This window comes from Chamaea fasciata, unplaced genomic scaffold, assembly GCF_029207755.1.
Source record: "Chamaea fasciata isolate MVZ Bird 193981 ecotype frontalis unplaced genomic scaffold, bChaFas1.0.hap1 SCAF_3, whole genome shotgun sequence".
NCBI classification, from domain to species: domain Eukaryota; kingdom Metazoa; phylum Chordata; class Aves; order Passeriformes; family Sylviidae; genus Chamaea; species Chamaea fasciata.
The window spans coordinates 58,039,648-58,063,986 of record NW_027094088.1 but is presented as its reverse complement, the minus strand read 5'-3'; positions in this window follow the sequence as shown (position 1 = coordinate 58,063,986).

The following is a 24,339-nucleotide window of genomic DNA, read 5'->3' as shown; positions in this document are numbered from 1 at the left end:
CGCCCCCCGCCCGCGCTGCACCGCTCCCCGCCGTCCGCCACCGCCCGGCCCGGCGCCGCGCACCCCCGGCCGCGCCCCGCCGCGGGAAGCCGCTGTCCCTCCGTGCGGCACCCACCTGCCGGCTCCCGCACCCGGCAGGGCCCTCGCCCCCTCCCCGTGCTCGAGGTGCCTCGCAGCAGCGATGTTCTTAACGTGGAAGGGAGGAATGCCACCCAAGGGACGAATTATTATTATTTTATTAGTTAAAATTAATGCAGCGTTTTAAGCTGATGAACTGGGTTCTCCAAAGACCGGGATGTCCTAAAGCTGCGTTTTAAAACTTTTCCTTTCAATGACGGCAGCCAGCCTCAACAGTGGAAAGGCATGAGAGAACACAAGAAATGAACAAGTGTTCAGATCCCATTTCTCAGATGCCAAGTCTCACAGGAAAGCATCAGACACTGAATAGCTCAGTAAATTGCATCAAAAATTTGTATAGACGATGGCTTAAGGCTGTACAGCTAAGAAGTAAATACAGGAAAAGGATCAAAGAGTTAAAGTGATGTTCCACACTCATGTTACTCTTCTACCTCAGCCTAAAAAATTGACAAACTGTCGTGAAATTCTAAATCAAGAGTTTTTCCAAGCAAAATGATTAATAATAAAGAAAAAGGTAGATGCTGAAAATAAAAAGGAAAGGGAGACTCCACAAACAGAATATTAAAAGTTTATAGAACTCTTTGCCCCAGGATGTGCACACTCAAAAAAAATGGATGAGTTCAAGAATGGATGGACAAAGCAGTAGGAAAAAACCACCCAAGATTTCACTACTCAAGCAGCATGTCTGACCTGAAATGTTCCTGTATCACAAATCCCTGTAAACCAGGGATGGGTTGGAGCATATCACTGAATAGTTGCCTGTTCTTTCCTTCTCATGTAATAGTGCAATGTTAGATAATGATAACTGACCAGCTAACCCAGTAACCCAGACTGACCTGTATGGACCTTGGGCCCATACTGACCTTCTGGCAATCTTATATTGCACTTCTGAGTGGCATGATACTGCTTTATTAGTACCAGAGTTTAGCCAACTCAGAAAACTCCAGGAGCTGCTGCTCACTGACAAGAAGGAAGAGAACTGATTCGATTTGTAACCTAATGTGGAGCATTTGGCTCTGCCAAGCAACTGTATTCCATGTAAAAGTAGCACTAGGGTAAACAGATGCTCATCAAACTGTTCACGATGACAGCATCCAAAACAGGGCTCTGCATCCAGGCCCTGAGAGATGCAGGAAGACACAGGCTCTGATGGAACCATGGGAGACTTAGGCAGAGGCCAGAGCAGACACAACATGCTGGCTTACTGGTCTGGGTCACCCCAGGGTCCTGCTGTCACAGAGATTGGGACATACCTGAAGTACTGCCAGGAGAGATGTGAATTGATTTATCTTAAAGAACGAACAGCAGCTCATCACTAGTGTAGGCCTGTATTGCTCAAAGCAGTTCAAAGCACATTCAGCAGTAGCTGAGCTGTGTAAATTTGTCTCCCTAGAAAAGCCTCACTGGAGGGCTTATTCATCTGTGGCGGGCAGGCTGGTATTAGTCTGCCTGACACTGCTTGCAGGGCACACAGAAACTTCTCCCTCTTGCCCTTCAGGAAGGTCAGAGGCTTAAGCAGCCCACATGGTAACTGAAACCTGTGACTTCTCTTCTGATTCTGTCCTGATCCTCATTGTCTGATACGGAATTCAGCGCCTCAATCCTCCAGGAATTCAGTTCTCCAATAGCTTCTGAACTTCAGTTTGGCAATGAATTCAATGCTGAATAAATGAATTCCTGCTTACTTATCTTGCCGAATCAAGACCTTAGGATGCAGCAGGTTCCTAGAATTACTTGGCTGACTCTGGAAGGAAACTTCTTCAAATTCTGCAAATATTTTCAGCACTATTTGGCTTTGGATTAATTAGATGAAGATGAAGTTCAGGCTTTGGACTGCAGGAATGACACAGCCCCCAACTACAGAAGACAATGGCACTCCTTAACAGCATCTGTGTTCTGAGGCAAAATCTCAGTTTTTATTTTCCTCCTGTAAATCCTGAACCAACAATCTCCGACCTTGTAATTAAGTTTCATGTTCAACAGCCAGAAATTTCAGCCAAGACCTTCAGGCTGCCTCCACAAATGATGTCTATGAGTAGCAGCAAACAGATAAGGAACTGAGTACCAGCTTTAATGACAACCCCAACAGGGATTTTAAATCAGGAGCTTTTGAATGCTGTCAACAGGTCTGCTAGACATTGTGTTGACAGGAGGTTTATTGACTGAAGCCCCTACTGATCTGGAAACATCTAATTGATTTCAGTGTCATATTTTGTCAAATACCAATTTGGTACATCTTTTATTTCCCTTTTCTGATGCTTACAGAGCAGGTTTACTGCATTGTCAATAAGAGGCTTTAGTGCCAAGGGATTATGCTCACAGGATCACAGAGTGATCCAGGGCTGTGCTGTGAAAAAAAGTAATTCCCATCCTTGTAGAAACCAGTGGAAAATTACAGCATTCTTTAGATGAACTGACCTCTAGTTAAAATAGCTGTTAAACAGTGCCCTGACCTCCATTTTAGTTCCAGCACATGGATTTGAGTCTAACGCAGTTGTTGTCACTGTGACCTTATGAGTAAATGTTGCAGGTATTTCAGCCTGTAGCAGTGAGGGAGGGATGACTGCAGAAAAACCCTATTTGTGTGCCTTCCTCTGAGTGTCTTCCTGGGAGTGTGCCACCCCAAGGTTAGTAAAAGTCCTTGCAATATTGTGTAGTCTGTCTAGCTGTTCTCATAAAACCGCATTGGATGACAGATACTTAAATTCATTATTGGTATTATGAACTTTAATGTGCTGTGACTGCACAGAATCTGGTCTTATCAGAACTGAACAGTGCTAATATGGAAAAGGAGGTGAAAACATATGATGGAAAAGTGATGAAAAACGAGTCATGAGAAAAATGTACATTCTTAGTGATGCTATGAGATCAGTCTGCTTCTTTCCTTTGGTCACAAGGCAGCCTTATGTGAGGAGCTCCAGAATAAAGAGCGTAAGCATATACTGTCAGCTGACTCTTGCACTCAGATTTTTTCTTACTAAACTCTAATTTTTAAAGGATAATAGCAAAAGGGCATTTGGGCATTTTCCATCAAGGACATAATCTGAACATGCTTCCTTGCACATCTTGCATGAAAACGATGTGCAGAAAAACAAATGTCAGCTGAACTAACCTAGCTATGGGGTCATCTCTTTTTCCCTTATCACTTCATCTAGTGTTCCACTAGGTGTTGGTGACCATGATATCTCAATGTCCTTTATGTGTATACAAAACCCCCATCATCATGATTATCATCAGCAGCAGCTCATTATCTTAAAAGAAAAATCTCTTTAAGCCTGTAAGTCCTCCAGCAACCTTGGAGATAAGGTACTAAGTGATGTAAATAGTGAGAGAATTTGTCAAAGAGGAATTTTTGATATAGAGAAGTTCAGTTGGGGCCTAACTCAGAACAAGAAGTTCGATTCTTGGTGATGTGCAAAGAAAGGCCTGATAAAGGAAGATGCACACTGCCAGGTGTCAATGCTTTTCCTCTTGGTGATACCATCGTGTCTCTTGCCATTACATTGAGTTTCAATATTCCTTATTGTTTGTAGGAGGTTTTCTTTCAAGAAGTGTTAAATGGTGTCCCCGGCAGAAGGATGCAAAATATGCAAGCTGAACAGGGCTTTATCTATAGTGATTTGTGTTTAGTGATTTATAATTCTAGGAGATAGTGGGTCCCTTGCAGAACCCAGATAATTGTGGGGTTACGACAGTATTTCTGAGTGTAGATTAATTAGTCTAAGCCAGAGAGCAAGGGAAGAAGTGTTAATTTTGTCCTAAGTAACTGGTCCAAAGCAGAGCAAAAAATTATATATTCATTCATAATATGTTTATCTTCTGTAGGTTTTGGTACTCAAATTAGGTACACAGTCACCAAATGTACCCTCCTTGGTCAGAAGAGACAAGCACCCTGAAGGCAACTCAGTGCATCTGTGGCCTGAATCAGGCAGTGTCTACTGTTTAGTTGAAGGAGTTTCGTCCTGGAACCCACAGATAAGTAGAGGCTGATTTGAATTATGGGTGATTTTTTTCCTTGTTTCTGAAGCTTTATGTATAAAAGATGTGGAATCACTTTAGAGAATCATTTTGTCAACATACACTGAGAGAACAGGTCATTTTATTCCTGATCTATATATATATTTACTTAAAAGAAAAAAACCCGTGGCAAGTGTAAGCACAATGTATGTTAGCCAGAGATTCCCAACCTTAGTCCAGTTCAGTTATGGATCTGAAAGAATACTTCTTACATTGTTATAACTCTCACAGTGCTCCTCAAGGTGGAATTACACATGTTGTCTTCCAGCTAGCAGCCCTGTGTGGTTGTGTGTTGCAGTGGATATACAAGACATACCAGTTTTCTTGAAATTAATTGACATTATCTTGCCTTGCACTGTGCCTGATATCATCTCAGAGAGATGTGAAAATATTAGTTCTATTTTACAAAGGTGGGAATTGAACCACAGGGTAGACAATGTGTCTCATCTGTGGCAGAACCAAAAATTAAATGCTGAGCTAGCTTTCTCCCATTCTAGTATCTGGATTACTGTACAGCAATATATATTCCATATCTGCCACCCTTATTTGTGTAATTGCATGCATTGTAAACAGACAGTTTTGGATGGCAAGAGCCATAGCAGGTTCTTGCAGGCATTTGCCGTATCTTGGAGGAATGCTGCTGAGATATCTGATATTACTATAGCCCTGGTTCCCTTCCCAGCAGGAGCCACCCATCACAGTGAAAAATGAGGGACTTGGAACATTGGCACCTAAAAGGCTGTTATTCCAGGAAGAACCTGAATCTAGATTTGTAGGGAAGGAAGGAAATACAACCATATTCACATTGAACTGGCAACTGCTAGCACGACCTGCCACCATCCAACATGTTGGAAGTGCCAGGAAAGTGCTTTTCCCACAGCACACAATCACCACAAAGAATATTACAGTAAGACAAAGAAGTCCCACAGCTGTTTCATAGGCAGACACAGAAAGAAAAAGCCACAAATGTTCCCAGCATTAATTTATCTTTTTAGTTCCAGATGCCATTTTCAAACCTGTTCAGTCATTCACTGCACTGTGAATCTCTTTGTAGTGTTCCAATTAGTCCATTTTTTTAACACCTTGAGACCTGAAGTGAATTGGAAACCTTTGATATGGATTTTACTTACTTTGCTAGAAGTTGGTTTTAGTTTTTTGTAGATGCTTTGTGTGACTCCACAAAGAAAAGCCCCAGTGTTTTGTCCATAGGTTTACTAGACTTCAAGACCAAAAGAAGATGCTGGAACATATAACCTGGCTGCCTGCGTAACAACTCTTGCATTTGCTGCTATGCATATCAGGTCCAACAACTTTACCTCTGAGGTCTCTTGTCTCTTCCTCTTAACTCACATTTGGCTGTCTCCAAATTTTCATCCAATTCAAGGATAAGTATCAGGAGGTTTGACAGGCACAGACACCCACCCATGCACAGTCATGCAGTGGACCACAGGCTATGAGTATATGACCTTTCCAGCCTTCAGCAAAGGCTTCCTCGCCCCCATGCATCTGCATCTGCTCATCAGCACCCACATGGTGGGTGTTACCAACCCTTGGATCAGCTAGCAGATCTCCGTGTGGGAGCTCCCACTGACTTGCTTTAGTCAGCCAGGTGATGAACAACTGGGCACAGCCTCTTCAGCTTGCACAGCTGAAGCTTGAGGCAGACATGTCCCAGCCCACTTAGTGGGCAAGGCATAGTGTCCTTGATCTTACACACCTTCACCGCATTGTTATTTTAAACTTGTAAAAAAAAAAGGAATACAGATTTGCAAGTGTGCCATGCTCCAGGTAGTTGTGATACTTCTGTACTGCTCCTGTCAGAACCTTATAATATGATTTTTTTTTTTTTCCAGAAAATGCTTGCATGTAGGAATGGGGAAGAGCAGGTCTCGCTTATTGGATTGCTGGTGAATGCAGTGTGGCTAGTACATAATTCTCAGTGTGACAGTAATCTCTATACCCTCACTGAGATGACCATAACACCTCTCTGCCTAGCTTTATATAATGCCTCGATCTTTCACACAAGACAGGCTTAATAACGCTACAGAATTTTATTTTAGGTTTGGTTTTTTGAGGTTTTGTTTTTGGTTTTTTTTTTAATAAAAGAAAGAACATGAGAAAGAGAATCGACCATGTCTATGTATTTTTAACAGAGCATCAGAAAAACTGATGCTGGAACTCTGACTTGTTGTGGACGTGCCTTAGCTTGCTGCAATGTAGGAAACATTACTAAGCAGCTTGTATTTTGTTGACAGTGGAGTTCTTTAGAAAAACAGATAAAGTGCCAGGTGAAGAAATTAAAGCATAAAGAGATTAAGCAAAGTACTGTTCAATGAGATAGGAGGTTGAAAACAAGACTTTCTGCCTTTGGTGTTCTAGCACTAGTGTAGACAGATGAACCACTGAGGGCAAATTTAAGGCTTGAATGCAGAAAGGTTAAGCATAATTTAGCTGCCAATGGCAGCATTTAGTCACTTGCAAAGAATAGCACTGTGGAACTAGAGTTTCCTATAACTATAGTGATTTCTCTATAGTTATAGGGAACTCTCTTACCAGTGCTGTTATTCATGATTTTCACTCAGCAAAGATTTTCACTTATGCATGCTTTTATCCTGAGCCCTTTAATTCATACATTCAAATATTAACAGCAAGATTTTAAAGAATGAGGAGATGGGGAAGTTGGATGACTTGGGTCACTGTCATATGATGAGCTTGAAATAGAATAAACCTTTTGTTAGGCTTGTGACTTTCAATCCCATGCTCAACTCATTGGACATACAGCCTACCTCCTGCAAAGTAAAACCAGAAAGCAGTTTTGCTCCTTTGGTGACTGACCCAGACTGACTGACCAAAAAGAGTGGTTTAAATTGCAACTATTGGACTCAGGATCAAAGTCAAATGCAGTCTTCTCCCAAGTTTCTTGAGGTTTGAAAGTAGCACTCTTTTTTTGACCTTTCCACAGTTTTGAGTTTCTTGAGTGCTTAGTGGCAGACAAGGGCCACAGAAAGGAAAGACATTCCTTAGAAAGGAAGAAAAAGTGTTAGTGCCAGTGTTTGAGATACGAAAATATGAAATATGCGATGATCTGCATATGCTAAATTCAGCTGAGTAATAACTCTATATCTGCCTAATCCTATTTTGATTTCACTACATCTATTTCAAAATGGATAGTACAGAGTAGTAAAGTATGCTCAGCTTTGTCTGGAGATAGCATTGTGAAGTACTTTTTACAGACCACAGTTTTCTCATATTTAGTATTGTGTGTGTATATATATATATATATATTCTTATATAGCTGTGATTGTGCATTCAACTTAATATTTATTCCATCTTGTTTACTCTTCTGTGTTGAACAGCATACACAGAATTTACAACTCTTTCATCTAGTCTCAGGTCACACTGATGAAAGTTCTGTAAGTACTGAGCCCAGAGCATTCACCTTGATTATTTATTTCAAGTATATTTGTCTTCAGGTGTTGCAACCACAACTAGTAAACTTCCAAGCCACATTGGCTGTGTGAGTTGAATCACAGAATAATATAAAATGACTCCTATATTGTGCTCACTGAAACATATGTACAGTAGTGACTAATGAACTAGTGAACATATTTGTTAAAAACAGCTTAATAGGAAAATGTGTTTTGTTCATGTAGTGGGGGAAAGTCTATTATGAAGTTAGAAACTGTGAGAACCAACATTATTTCTTTAATACAGTGAGTGTTTTCTCTTTATGTACATTTTTATTCTCAGATGTGGTGTTTTTAAATACTGAAGAATACTATGAGACTGATACATCAGGTCCCACTTTGTTGTATGAGCCTATTTGTGGCTGCCAGGAAAGGGCATAAACTTCTCTGAGCATTCCTCAGTATCTTTTGCCTTAAACAGTGTCTCTCAAGTCCTGTTAATTCAGGGATTACTTAGTTTTTTGGAAAACTATCAATGGATCACCTTGTGCAGCACAGCTATGACTCAAATTCACAAAAAAATCCTTCTAATGAACCTAAGCTTTGGGTGTTCACTCACTTGCTCTTATCGAGAGTGTTTTGAGAATATTATTTCAGTTATTTCTATGGGTTTTTTTTCTTTATAATTACTCAGAAAAAAAATTGCAGCTATTGTTTTAGATCACCAACTGATGTTCAATGGACTTCTAGTACTGTCAAAGACTGTGAGATGCCTCTGAATGGTATCTAACATGTACCTTTACTGGAGTTGAGATCCTGGAGCATGAGAACATTTGCTTGGAACAAAGAGGCAATTTAAATGCTCTTTAAGCAATTAAGGAATGCTAAACTAATTAAAAACTATTTTATCAATATATTACAGCTATCGACTTGTAAAAATCCCTGTTTCATAAGACACCGTCATTTTCACAGGAGATCTTAAAATAGATTTCAAAATCACATTTTACTCTGAATTGCCTCCACGGGAAGAAATGCAGGCTTCCAGGCTATATGCCATCATCCACGAGCATGGCTCAGCATCCTGACGCTTCGGTTGGCCCAGCTTACAAGAAATGTGGAACTGCTGAGATGCTGGATTTTGTTCACAACACAAAAGGTTTAGATTGCTAAGAAAGGAAAAAAAAAAAAAAAAGGGAACTAATGTGGGAGTATGTGGGGAACTCCATATAGAAAGAGGAAGTATTGTGTGACTGATCAGGAAATGGGTACAAAGCATGTGTTTTGGTAGTATTTTCACTTGTTTTGGGGGCATTTCCATAGAGAACTGGAATCTGGCCCTGCATTTAGGTATTACTTCACTCCGGAGTGAAAGGCAGGCACTAATTTGGAGTGAAACACACCAGCTGTCAGCCTTTGCACATAGCAACACGGCACAACAGCTGAAGGCAGGTCGCACAAACACAACATCCCACGGAAATAGCAGTGTTATAGAGCCATTCTGGGCTTCAAGAATCAACAAACAATGCTCTGACTTCTATAAAAAGAGAAAGCTATTTTCCAGGCTGTATTTTCTGAGAGGAATTTGTTCTCTTTTACCTCCAAAAATTCTGGGATACATGTGTGCTACAAAAACTCCAGGGAAATGTGCACAGCAGCAAGGTGCAAACATGATGAAAGCCCTTTCTGATCCTGCCTGCCAAGGCATTTCTTTACCTTGCACAGATTTGACAGAATAGAAATTTAGCCCTCATCTTCCCATAAACATTATCTTGTCTGGAGTACACTGCCAACCCTTGTAATGTCAGGGCTGTTCACTCCTTTGGTTTTGTCATGTGATTTTTTTTTTCCAGAACCAAGGAGAAAGCCCAAAAATATGACAGTTCTTCTTGTGTAAAGTAACATTCTGCTTATTCATTTTCTCTTGAGCAAGTTGCTGTTAGTCAGATGTTTGCAGAGTTGTGGGGAGGGTAGTATACTGCCCTCAACGCAACGAAGTCATTTTTAAAGGAAGTCCTTGTATGGACAATTTGTTCATTGTTTTGGAAGACTTCAAATCACATTTCCAGGAGGGCCAATTCGAATTCCAGATTTGATTCCTCTTATTAAGTCATTCCTCAGTCAGCTGGGAGGCAGAGGCGAGCTTGGGTATGCTGGTGCAAGTTAGCTGCACAGAAAGCTGAGACAAAATCCCTAACAGAGGGCATTTTGGACCTTCCACTCCAAAACAGAAATGTAATTCTCCTGCAGAGTTATAAAGGGACTGAAATAAATGAAAGATATATTTAAAGGGCTGTCATCATAAAGCTCTTGAGCAGCATGCTCAATGATGTAGACTGAGACAATTATTTGGAGGACTCTTTTTGCCATTGGCTTTCCCCTCTCTGGAGAATGAAACTTCTTAGCTTAAATGATTTCAAATTGACCCATCCCCATTTGCTAAGTAGATCACATTAGTCTGCATTTGTCGGGATCATAGTGTAACAAAAGTGTCGTGGTGAAATTTCCTACACTGCTCACTTGGTCTTTGTCATGTCTTCTTTTTCAGCTTTGCATTTTTCCTCTGTCTTCCTTCCAACCTTTCCACTACTTCTTGGTGTAATATTTTTCCCTTAACGTGCTTCTTCATTTCACCTTCTTTTCTCTCTCAGGCCTTTCTTTCTTCCTGGCTGCTTTAAGTTGAAGCCAGCCAACATCATCAGCTGCAGTTCCCTTCAGTTGAACATCATGAGTACAAAGTCATCTTCAGAATTATTTGGGATCATTTCTCATGTTTTTGTTTTACAGAGTGAAGTCAAATAGACTGTGGAAAGTAGGACAGTTTTGGCCACCCACTTGAAGAAAGATGTTCAGAGATTGGAGGGAGCTAGAGTGGAGGGCTATCAAGGTTCTAGTGCACAGGACCACTGAGGAGAGGCTGAAGAGCTGAGCTTGTATAATCTGATGAAGAGGAGGCTAAAAACCTTGAACAGCAGCCTATGACTTAATGATCAAGAGCTACAATGACACCGGAGCAAACTCTTCCCAGTGGTGACAGAAAGGTGCAAGAGGGGGCAATGGCAGCAAGATGAGTGTTCAGCTGGGCCGTTAGGAAACAAAATGCCCACCTGGAGCATAGAGCAGCCTGGGTACAGGTTGCTTTGAGGGCTGGAGGAAACCCTGTCCCTGGAGGTTTCTGGGGCCTTGGCCAGACAAAATCCACATTGACCTGCTCCAGCAGTGATCATAGTCTGGCCTTGGAGTGGGATGGGTGATCCACAAGGCCCCCCTAAACAACACCATAGCACCAAAAACATGTATTTCTCCCCTCAAAACATCTTCTTCATGTTGTCCCTTATTTCACCAATCCCTCCTGAATGGGAAGAGGAAGAATATATTTATTTTCTTTTTTTTTAAGTGAAGGATCATATAAACCAACTAGAACAGTTAATTTATTTAATAAGTAGAATACCTCTAACTCTTGCTTTAAATGGAATACACCTCATGCAGATAGTGTGTATTCAATTTTTACTCCTTTTCAAAACGATGTTTGTGCAAGTGCTGGAAGATGTGCAGGGAGAGCACAATGCTGAGAGCCCAGGAAGCATGCCCAGCAGAGCAGAACCTGTACTTTCTGTCATTAAAACTAAGTTGGAATTCTGATGTTATGTACTAACAGACCTAGGAGGAAAATGTTTGTGTGCACGGAGAAATATCTGTCCCCCAGCCAGGCTGGTCTTGAGGTTCAAGAGTATCTGTGGAGCCCAGGCCGTGGTAGGTCACTCTGTATTAGAACGTATACTCTCAGTTCTACAAACCAGTGCAGACACTGAATTTTATTTCTAGGTAGACAAGCAGCCTTCTTAGTTTTAGTGGGATGGTTCACATCCATGTAGTGATGCAGACCTGTGCTTTTAGAATGAACATTCTTTATTTGTTGTTTCAATATTTGTGTCTTTTCTTTGAGTTATTCTAATGAAGTCTTTGTTCAATTATTTTTTTCCCCTGGGGCTGTCTACAGGCATCCAGTGCTTTTTATGGAGAGGAGTTTCTTTTAAAGTTTCTAATTCCTTGGTACAAATAAATTCACTTATTTTTACTGGGATGCTGTAAATACTTCATTTAGGACAGGTTGTAAGCCACAGTCTTGCATTTTCTTTTAACATATTTGTAATGTTATTTCTTGTCCAGCCATATTAAAAGCAACAGCAATTTTCCATCTGTTTTAATTTGCGGTAAATGAGTTTGTGCTGCTGTGTTTTATACAGGCAAGAACTTGTGTTCTTCAGTAATTATTTCAAGACAATGCTGATATGATAGACTAAATGAAAATGATAGCATATCTCAGGTAAACGAAGCAATTTTGCTAGACCATATTAAATTCTGATTAAATTAAAAGGTTTTTAATTCATTTCCTTCACTACTGAACAGATTTACAAATCACCTTCTGAGAACTACAGTGACAAAGCATATGTAAGTATCTGCTTGAGACTGCAGAGGGTATCAAAGAGCATTGTGATTGTCGACATAATTTAAAATTAGTCTATGCCAGTGACTGAGATCACACCCCGTAGTCCACTAATTCCTGAGAAGTGGGAAGATTTCTGAGGTTTTCCAACAGCCTTCTACACCAGTCATTTCTACAGTTTACATGGAAAAGTTTAAAACATAGTTTCTTCTCCACATGAACAGAAGTCCCTCATCTCCTGTGCAGGAGCTGAAGAACCAGAAGGTGTCCTTGAAGAGGGTTTCAACTCTTTCCTGAGGCAATCCTGGGGACAGCCTGCTCTGTGCCCAGGGCCTTGAAACGGAATTAGCGATGAAGTGCTTAGCAAGCCTTAGTTAGCCCTTCTCTCTTCTGTAACACATTTACCTCAGAGCATTTGCATTGGTGTGAAAAGGATTAGCAGTCTCCTCGGTGAGGCTGTTCTGTTACTGGATCCGTTTGTGCTGTGTGGGGGTAAGGGCTGATGGATTCCAGTATGCTGCTACTTTATATTCTGCCTTGGTTAGGGGTCCCCTCTCCTGGACAAACCTCACCCTTTGAGAAGTGCAGTCAAACAGATTTCTCTTGTGAAGTGTATTGCAGAAAAATATAGTACAGAGAAAACTTGGGCTACCACTACGAAAGAAAAATTTGTATTTTTTCCTTGTGAAGAAGCAACATAAGCACATGCTCACTGTCAAGGTCACTTTTACAAACAACATAAAAAAATAGAGAAAAATATAGCAGCTTTTCCTGTAGAATCTTCATTCAATATGACCTTTTAAATTAGTTTATTTCAATGTCTGTAAAATTCAAAGCAATAGTTCTCCTTGGGCAGGAGCCAATCAGTAGAAATGAACAACCAGGAGACCCCTGATACTCAGCTTCTGTTCTGTGGCACATTTTCCTAGAGCTTTACCCTGTCAATCTTGCAGCAAACCGTGCATTTGCGTGATTTATTGCTTAGCTGTGTCCATAACACACAAAAAGCTTGTAGATGATGGCCCCTGTAATGCTTTTCAAACCTATGATACTCTCCTATAAGGCCTGGAGGTCTTGCCAAAATGTGGATCCCTGTTGGGGAAACAGGACATCAAACATAATGAAGTCACAGTTTGGATACAGTCTGGAAGGGATACTGTGAAGGAAATGTTAGGGCAAGAGAAAAGGTCAGATCTGGGTATGGTACCTCCTCATCACCCTGCTATTTTCTCCAGTGATGTCTTTTTCATCCTCTTGCCTTCCCTTGCCTTCATTCCCCACAACCGCAGCAATGTAGCAGATCCTCTGGAAACCTCACCTAATGCCACACTCTGGAAGAAATCATGCAGGGCTCTAGTTTGACCAGTTTGGTGCTGACCTCCTTCATCATATGGTATGGTAGGTCAGGTGTCAGATTTATAAATCAATGGGAAAAGATGCAAATTAAAAACAAATAAAAGATTAAACCCCACAAATGCTTAGTTCTGTACTGTATCTGCATGGGCTGTCCTGGAAAATGGACATTGAGGATTCCACGCTACTGAATATCTCCAAGAATAAGTTAAACCCAGGTCATCCAGCCTTCCTTCATAGTCACGGGAAAGAAAAGGACACAGAGAGGGACTGATTCTCCTCCTCCTCAGCCAGTTCTCCTGTAAGTCATAAGAACGGTGTCTGTTCTTTGTCGCAGAAAACAGTGACAAATGTGACGGCACCACCCTCTTTGCAAGGGTCTGAAGTCAGGAGAAATGTTGCTTTTGGTTTTTATTTGAGAAAAAAATCTTCAGAGCTACAAGTACTGGAAGCACAATTTTTCACAAAAAAACCCTAGAATGTGAAGTCATCACAGATCTTCTATATTGCAGCATCTGAGTCTCCATGGAGTTCTGTTTCCTGCCTGACACCAGTGGCTGAAGGATCAGCTCCAGGTTGTTCTGCAGGTAAATCTGGAAGGACTTCCCATGTCTTCAATCCAGACTGTTACATTTCTTTTTTAGTGCAAGTTCAGTATGACACATAGAGAGACAGGTATATTAACTGCAATTAAGCTTTATTAGACCTTTGATCTGCTACCATGTGGTAGTGTATAAATTAATGCATTAAAAGAAAAATCAAATGTAAAATAATTATCTTCTTAAAGTTGCAAAGCTGAATTTCAAGCTGTGCCTTTAGAGCACTCTCATCACATTTTTAATTGAGTTAGCTTTTGTGTCAGGAAATATGGCTTTACTGTAAAAGATGAGGGAAAAGTAGAAAAAAAGCTGATGTTTCATTAAACTGAGAAATGCCATGGGCATGAAATCGTAATCTCTACAATTGGCAGTTGTGTCCTGGCAGAAGAGCCCTTAAACTTCAACTACTCTGGGACAAGGTCCCAGATTAGTAAGCCGTGAGCACTTTTTCTGCTTTCACTGAAATTAGCCTGGATACCCAATTAATGTGGGTAAGAAAAAGAACAGCCAGCATCCCCATCTCATCACCACTGCCAAGAAGTGGTGCCTAAATACTGTTTTTTTAAACTGGGTCATTTCCCAGATGTGGTTTCACGTGTTGCCAGCTGTGGGCTTAACTGAGAAGACAATAACTTGGTAGTATAGAGAGAGCAGGAGTGAGCAAAAGGACATTTAGAGCCTTCCCAGTGCACATGTAGCTCGTGCTGGGGTAATCACTGGCCTAGTGCAGTTCAGGCAGAAGAAAACACCGCTCAAATTTGTTAAATCAGCTTCTCTGTGTGAACTCCTATATTTTTGAAAAAAAATGTATCGTAGCTATAGCTACCACTGCTTAGAAATCAGTGTGATTTGCTACATTCACACACTACTGTAAGATCTCATGACTTACTGAGCGTGTTTAGCTAATTAAATGTATTTCTAAACTTGTTTCATAAAACTTTATCATCTAGATCAGGATTTAATGTCTATGCATAGAAGCCAAGACTGGTTATAGGTCAGGGGAATTAACCAAGAGCATTAAGCATTCAGAATCAAAGCAAGGAAGTGAAAGATTTCCTCCTAATGGGGACAGAGGCTTCTGGGATTTTTCCCAGGGGAAGAGTTGCAAAAATGGCAAAGGAAGCAGGAAGAAAATCCCCCAAATATCCAAGTGAAATCTGCCTCAGGATCAGATACCTACTGTCATGTTTGGATGTTTGGAGCAGTTTATGTTTACTAGGACATTTGCACTGTGTAGTCACAGCATTTTTAGGGGTAATTTTTTTTCTTGGCTTAAATGCAGTTCTGATATGTCATCTCACCACAGCACCAACAATCCAAGTTAATCTGGTGTATCTTCCAATTGTAAATAATATCTAAGCTTATAATTGATTAGGCAAAGGGAAATAAAGACAAACAAAACACACACAAAAAGATCCACATCCCTCCAAAAAGCAGAACTCCAAGATAGAAAGGAGACAGAGTAAGAAGAACTCATGTGAGCTCTAGACGCTCAATTTATTCTATCTATGCCAAAACTACTGAGGCTTCTCTTTGTGCACAGCTCGGTTCTCCTGCACACAGACCAGGGGTCACTGAGTGGCCCCTTTTGCCCTGTGATGCATTCACAGGACTCTTGCTGTAGCTAACGAGAGCCCTGCTCACACCACGGGTCAATGCTGAAATGTGTCTGGCAGCTTATTAAACAGATCTGCTGGAATTGTGTTGTTTCTCCTCATTATGTCATGGCGTAATTCCTCTGGAGCCTTTGTGCTGCACGTTGTGTGCTGCGGCCACGCGCGCAATCGAGGTTGTTGTTGTTGTTTTCACCCAGCAAACCCTCAGTGGGTGAGAGCCTATGTCTCACTTTGACATGAAAAACATCCTTCAATTAAACTTGGCTTGGAGACAAAGCTTTTCAGCCCAGAATAAAGGCACATCAGAAGAGAGCACTGCTCCCTCAGCCCCACTGCCCGCCCTGTGGCACACCCCCGTACCTGTGTCCTCACCACTCCAAAGGGTCCTGGGCTCCGGCCTGGGCAGCAAATCTCCTTTGCTCTGGGGCTCTTTCATCTGAAAAACACAGAGGGAATACATCAGGTCATGAGAGCTTCCCATTGAGATGGATTTTGCTTTACAACACTGAAGACCAAAATTATTTTCCATCTAAAGTGCATATTTCAGGTAACAGAACGAAGCCCTTCTCCAGCTGTTTCTATAATCAGGGGTGAAATAAACTTATGAAGTGTGAGGTACTGGGATCTTTCAGAAGACAAAAGGGCCATGTGAGTCACTGTATTTTGAATTGCATTTTTCCATTCAAAGTATATGTGTTGATTTTATACTGTGGACCAGATGGTCCAGCCCCATTCTCCTGTCTTGGCCCTGCAGAGGTAAGGGAAGGGAAAGGAAATGGTAGGCAGGTTTCTGAAGGGTCTGTCTCCTGGCATGGAACTGCTTTCAGAGAGCTACTTTGCCCACTTTCTTTCACAGCAGGGACAACCTTAACAGGGGTGGAATTTGGTGTAGGGGATGCACAGGTGCAATCCCTTCACATATCCTTGGGATATCACCAATGTGGGAGCTACAGACGCATGTTCCTCTCCCTGATTAACACTTCATCCTCATTTCTGCTATTGCAGTGCCTCTAACTGCTCGCCCTCTAGACCTCTCTTACTCACACATGAGGTTTCAATCAGAGCTGTGCAAGAATTTTGAGAACTAGGAGTGTGATTGTCCTCTGTCACCACTTTGATAAAAACTCTGACCTCAATGGTGCTGTTTCTGGGTGATAACCTGAGTGTGGTGAGAGTGAAGCAGGATTACACCATTGCTAGCCCTATCTGTCCCAAAGTACTTCCCAGGCTCTCCACTCGACTGAAACACTGCGTCCAGCATTAGCATGGGAAGCAGCAGTCAAACAGCAAATAAGGCTTTTGGTAAAGAGTTATGGTCTCCAAAGACAGGAGAAATTTTCTTGCTAGAATCAAAACTTAAATACTTCTTCATACAAATGCACTTTTTTCAAAGTCTGCAGTCCTGACAGATTGAGGAGTTTGTCAGCATGGGTCTGGAGCTCTGGTGGAAGAAATGCTTTCATTCAAGAGTCCCAACTCAAATTGCACTTTCCCCCCATTGTACACACTCTAAACAGGTATGAATCTGTCTGGAGCATGCACAGGATTGCACAACATTGAAAAGGTGGCTTGTTCTTCTGATTGCAAATTTCTGATTATCTTTATTCATATGAACACATGACAAATAGTATGGAAGAAAAGGACATTCAGGACAGCCACTGTTCTGGCTATTGTAAAGCTCCTTGATTAAAGAAACAGAGGGGCTGTGGGAAAGAAGCAGCAGAGGAATAGAAAGTAGGTGCAGGATGAAGGGAAAGAAGGAGAGAAAATGCTTAAGTTTGATGCATTCCAGGCAGAGCTGTTATAATGCCCAGAAACACACGAGCTCAGAAAACACAGGGAAGAGCATCTAAGAAAAAGCAAACTCTAGACCTGGATCTGCCCTTATAGAAAAGCACATCTTTATGTACATCTTTATGTATATATGGGCAGAGCCACCATGTCAAAGACAGAAGTGTTGTGTCCACAATGTCCATGGGCATTATGATTCAGATGCTGAAAGCTGCAAACCCTGAACTCTGTTACTTAATGGAGTCCAGTAAACGTGGAAACACTTGGCTACCTTGCCATGAGACGAGAGGCATCAGTGTCAAAATTTGCAAAAGTAAAATCTGGAAAGTTGTACAGATGGGCACATGGAAAGACTCCCATGCAAGCAAACTCATGCCAAACAGGTGCTAAAGAGGAAGAGAGCAGATGGGGAACAGTGCACTAAAAGCAATGACCCCCTGGAGGATCACACACAGCTCTCCCTCACCTCATGCACACACAGTGCATGCAAGCAAAGGCAATTTGGGCTTTTATCAAGGGACCTGAACCACCAGTGTATCCATCACCAGGAGCAGCTCTGGGTGGGAGTGAAGGCGCACATTTGTTCCTGCTGTCAGAAGGAGGGTTCACAGCAGACACTGACACTGCAGCAGCATCACCTTGTGTGTCTCATCATGGGCTAATGCCAGGAACTCACAGAGCTGACAACAACCTGGCTGCACTCCAGAGCATGCCAGTCTGCAGGGCCAGAGCCAAAGCCAGTAACATTTCTGTATTCCATGGCAGGGATGGAAGGTAAAAGCATTAAAGCTTGTGAAACACAGAGAACACTAGGTACAGAAGTGGCTCAAATGGGTAGGAGACCTAGTTTGAAATAGCTTGTGGAACTCCTTTAGCACTAAGTGTGCCCACTTTAATTGTGTATGATAATGCTAGCAAATACATCCATTTCAATAATTTTGTTAATTTACTTTTTTTCTCCTTTAGTTTCCTCACAATTATCTGTATCTACAGTGGCACTTTAATCACACCTTCCATTTTTATGTCTATGCTTCCATTTCAATTGAGGTTCTTAAAACCTGTTGCTTTCTTGAGAAGAGCCCCTTTGTTATTGTATGCAGAATGTTTCTTTTGTATGTTTTCCTGGATTGTGTTCACATACTACCAATTCAGTAGTTCAATTCTATAACAGTTGCACTGAAGAAGTCTTTCTTTTCGTTTGTGGCAGTGCGATGCTTACCATGGTGCTTGTAATATGCTGGGCTAAGTCTATTTCCTAGAAGACATTGCTCAAGCCTAAGGTTCAGTGAAGGGAAATGAGAAAAGTAATTTAATGTAAGTGGCCAGGTCTTTGTGCTAGCTGAGTACACATAAGCCATGGCAGATAAGACCTCAGCAGGTCAAATATTTTAAAAAAATATCCATACAATACAGTATATAAACCAGCAAGTTTTTTCATACCACAAAGCACAACTTCTCCCTTCCCACATTTCTGGCACTCCAACAATGTCACCCTGAAAAACCAACTGCCAAGGTGGGAGGGACTGCTCCCACTAAGCCTTGCCCTAGGAATCAGCTATGGAAAACTACATACTTTGGTTTGCAAGAGATAAACCATGTTGGAGGCTCTCTCTCTGAAGCAGAGTTTAGCAGCACTAGACTTTGTTTTGAATTTTCTCCAATCTCAGTGTCATTGGAAGAAGACAAGGGGAAGGAGAAGCCAGAAGTTCATATGTCAGTGCAAGCAACACTACCTGAAGTACTGGTTTTGGCTAGCTTTCAGTGCTTTATATATTTTGGGCAAACATGCCGTTAATTGCATGATCCTGCTTTTTCTTGTTTTAGAAATTAAAAGGATGTCAGTCATTATAAATGCTTAATAAAATAGCAACTGCATCACTTCCTTCTCTGTTCCTTTTGACTTAGGCACACAGTTCGCTGCAACTGTAATGCTTCTTGGTGTGTCCTCAGCCAGGAGATCATCCCTAAAATAAAGACTGGGAAAGATACAAGGTAGGCAGACTGGCTACCCATTCTTGGTGTAGGAAAAGGAATGGAAAAGGGCTTTGAAATTCAAGTACTTCATTAGGTACTCTGAAAAAGCTCATCTTTCTCATGGCTGCCAGTATGGGAAAGGTTGAGGGCATCCAGGCATTCATACAAGCATCTCTGTGGGTAGACATAGTTGGGTTGTTCAGCCTGGAGAAGAGAAAGCTCCAAGAAAACTTTATAGCAGCTTTCAGTACATAAAGGGGCCCAAGAGGAAGGCTGGAGAGGGACTTTTTGCAAGGGCATGTAGTAACAGGACAAGGGGGAATGGCTTTAAACTGAAAGAGGGAAGGATTAGATTGGATATTATCAGGAAATTCTTTATTGCAGGGGTGTTGAGACATGGGAACAAGTTGCCCAGAGAAGTTGTGGATGCCCTGGAAGAGTTCAAGGCCAGGTTGGCTGGGGCGCCAAGCAACCTGGTCTCGTGGAAAGTGTCACTGCCCATTGCAGGGGACTTGGAATTAAATTATCTTTTAAGGTACTTTCCAGCACAAACCATCCTATGATTCTGTGATTGTGGGAGCCCCAAAGGAACTGAGACCTGGGGAAATTGCTTCCTCCTTTGCTGCGTTGTGGACTCCACATTTCTTCACTGCACACAGCAAGGTGCCAGGGGTGGAGAGCACCAAAAAAGGGAGAAAGAGGACAGTTTAAAGAAGACATGTTGCTCTTTGAATGACAGTGTTAGGAAGGCAGATAGCACTTCTGGTCTAGAACTGACCTGTGGCTCTAGTGCATGTGCTTGTAGAAGGATTGCTGTTGTTTACCTTTCAGCCACTCCTCACCTGCTCTACTGAATTAAAAGCCAGAGAAATGTGATTTGCAAAGGCAATTTCAACTCTGAAGCCTAATTTACACATCAACATTGTTAATTATTTAATTGCGGAACATCTTAACAGCAAAAGCTCATTATTGGCTGCATATTCTGTTCACTTGAGAGGACATCAATACCAACAGCGGAAGCAGAATATCTTATCTAGACTAAATACCACAACCACTTTTTATTAGAAAGAAAAATGTTGCTCATAGATACAAAATTATACTCATTTATTAAATTGTCTACTTTCACTGCTTTCTCGAGTCCTGAAGAGGATCTACCTTATTCACTGAGACATAGCCTCAGGATCCAGCATATTTTTGCTGCTGGGATGACAATGAATGTCCTGTTTTTGCTTGAGGTTCTCACTTATACAAAGAAGTCACTGAATTCATTATGCCAGTTAACGTGTTCAGATTTACATCTTCATTCCTGTAGACAATCTCTTCCAATGAAGACAGCATCAGAATGTGACACGGCCAAGCATGCTTAGCTCTGTGGATTGTGTTTGTGAAATGCCCACCTAAAGTTAGAAAATTCATAAAGTTGGTGGCTAAAATTTCTGCAGTCAGTCATAACAGTCAGTTATCCATTGAAATGCATGGGAGCCATCCACACTTCTCTTGTCATGGCTGCTTCAGTGCTGCTGAAGTCTCAGTGGTGTTATCTGAGCAAAAGTCCGAAATATCTACCACGACCACCAACACTGGGTCTAGTGCCTAGCAAGGTCTGTCACCACTGCTGGTAACCACAGTCATCTGCAGCTTCTGAAATGAGGATGGACCAGATGTCCCCATGCTGGTGTCCAAAGCAAGAGCCCCAGGTGAGTCTGGAATCTAAAATTGCCCAGGCCAGGACATGGCTACAGGAGCTTCTTACTGGCAGGTTCTCCCAGCCTGCCTATAAAAGAATATTCAGAAGTTTACATAGCTGTCTAAGAAGTCTAAGTTCTTCCCATGGGTGGAAAAAGCAGTGGTGCAGATTTCCATAAACCAGCCATGACTTGGGCTGACTTGGGTTTGATTGTGCTGTGTCACAGGGCCATAATTAAGTGAGCTGCAAAGTTGAGAGAAAGCCATTTCATGTGCTACAGTGCTGTTTCTCCAAGCTCTGTGTTTCTCCACACAGCAATGCATCCTTGCTCAGCATCTCTGCAAAGGGTGCCAGTCCGGGGAACAGCAAGCTGCAGGTGCCCATGGCTGCCAGCACAGCTCCCTGGGCTACTACTACCACAAACACACAACACAGAGAGCAAAGGCAGGAGGTGTCTTTATCTCTCAGAAGAGAGTTTTCTAGTTATGCAAAATACCTTTTGTTTTGTTTTGGTTTTTGTTGTTGATTTTTTGTTTGTTTGTTTTGTGAGACAACAACAATATAGATACCACAGTGAGATCTGAAGGATGCTTTTCCATGAAGAATCACCAAGACTGAAAACAATAATGTTCTTCAACTGTGTTATTGATTTATTCAACTAAATTCCTGTCATATCTTTGCTGAATAACAAAAAAGCATTCAGCATTGCTGTTAGTTATTGGGAAAAGTTGTCCTCATTTCATTAAAGCAGACTCCAACTTTTATTTTCAATAAATATCATGCTTTTGCCTTGATAGTTGTCAAATTGTGGGAAATCTTATTATTTGTGTCAATGTTTTGTTCAATTAAGATTATCAGGGAAGGGAGAAACAGATATTATTCGAGGACTAAAAACTCAGTTAAAGCAGAGCACAAAGATCTAATAGCATTAGTAGATATGGCAGAACTTGCAGGTAATCTGTACAAGTCCAAGCTATTTGGAGTGATTCAAATCTAACCTGCAAAAACATAACAACATTTACCCTCTTCCAGAGGTTCCTTGACCATTGCCAGGGGACAGAAGATGCATTTTTCTGCGGAAGAACAGAATGGGCTAACTGAATTTGGCACTGGGTTAACTGTGTTTTTGAACCAAGGATCTTATCCCAGCCTAAAGCCAAGCTCAGGGACATAACAACATTCTGTGAATCAGAGCTTTTGTGATTCATTGCCTTCAACAGTGCAAACCAGAGCTGTATTTGATGATGTTGGGATCCAGGTCAGTTTGAATGGGACTGGTTGATATAAGAGGAGGAAGGACTGTGTTGTGGTTCACAGGACCAGCGTCCTGGGAACAATGGAACTGCATACCTGCAGTGCAGTGTAAATGCTGCATCAAACAGCAACTGATTATGAATGTACTGCATGCTGCAGCTACATCACCTGCTCAGTTAGTGAAAGAATCTGTCCTCTTGAGGAAACAAAGTCAAGGGACAAGCAGCAGTGAAAATCAGCACTTTTCTTACCTACACTTCCATGAAATTTCACCTGTCCTTTCTCTACAGTAGAAGTACACTAGTCCAAAAAATGCATAGAAATGTTATTTGGATTGATCATTATAAAGAAGCTAACATCTTTATTCATGTCAGAGGGTGGAAATAAAAGCATCAAATAGAACATTTTTTAAAACTACATTTTTCTCTTAGTTTAAAAGTTCATTAAAGCCAAGATATGAGATCCAAGGTTTCTAGCCTCAGATTTTGAAAGAGTTTTAATTTGCTCAGATTCATGTCTGTGTTTTGTTCCATGGGACTGAATAGGAATCTTGAGACCAGACCATGCTGAATGGTGTGGAAATTCAGATACCTAACTATAGAGTCCTAAGTAGATGCTGATATTCTGCATAATGTGACTACAGAGTCTTGTCAGGTTTATTGCTACCTCACCCCCCTCACCTCTGGCATTTTCATGCCTGGTTTGGACTTCAGGATTTCTAGTGATGTAAAATCCACCGTTCCTTATATGAGTTATTTGTTCAACCTTTTTTTCACTTTTTTCTTATTGATTGCTTTTTCTTGATCTTCCAGTCACAGGATGCTTTTATATCTTTTCTTTGAAGAGCTACAAGAAGCTGCTCCACCAGGGAGATATTTGTAGGCCACAGTCAAGTTGCCTCTCAAATTCATTTTTGATGAAGTCATCATGTCCCTCTCATCCAAGGTTAAACAATCTTGCATTTGACACAAGGGAAAAACAAGCACAGTTCCTACAAAGTAGCAAACAGAGCTATAAATGTGAGCCCCTCCAGTTGACTCACAATAACATGTACCTATATCCTAAATCAAGTTCAGAAAAAAAAAAAAAAACCAAAAACCCAACCTTTAACATTGGTTGCATTTTCCAAAATAAGACAAGGTGTAATAGAAACAGAGATCATGTCTAGACTACCCAGAAATGAGACTTACTGCCATTTTTCTCTTTTTATGTAGACTAAAGGAGGTCAAACTAAAGACTACAATTTAACTATCACAAAGAAACTAATGCATTATACCATATAATAAAAAATTATAAAATGTGCCCGAAATAATTTTGAGCGTGGAATTTAACTTTTAAGTAAACAGAGGTGTGAAAAAGTAGCTGTATGCAGAGCTGACACAACACTCACAATGAACAAAGTATGTTGATCAGAGTGGGCAGAGTTCCCACATGTTCACAGGGTCCTTCAGAGCTGTGGATACCTTCCAAGGCTATACTTCCTTGTTTTTCAGGAATCAGACTGAAAATGTCGTAAGACTGTATTTTCTGGTTCGTGCCAGCTCTAACCAGAGCTAAGTCATTAACTTGTACATTATCCCACTCTCATTTACAAACAGTTAATGCAGGAAAATGAATGTTAACTGAATTCACTTCAGGCTTGATTAAAGATTTGGGCAAATGTTGGAGTCAGTTCCCACTTTACCTGAACTAATTCTCTGCCCTGGGTTGTAAACCCTGAGAAATAATCGGTGAACCTTGCATGCTCACAGCTTGCTTTGAACTGCTTCTGGCCTGAGCAAGGAGCATTTTTCTGTGGATGAGCAAGTGAAATGTCTCAGCAACAATCACGTCTGCCTACAGTGATAATTGTTCTCTGGCTGTTCAGTCACATAGCACCTATTGCCAGGGAGAAGATATGACTGGATTTTGCTTCAGATAGTAAATGTGCTTATTGCTTAGGCTGTTAGCAGACCTTCTAGACTATACCCTGTCTCTGTGCTAGGCACTACTATAGAAAACTAGTTGCAATATTGTTTCGTTCTGTGTTTTTCTGTATGTGGAAAGAAATGAAAGCAGT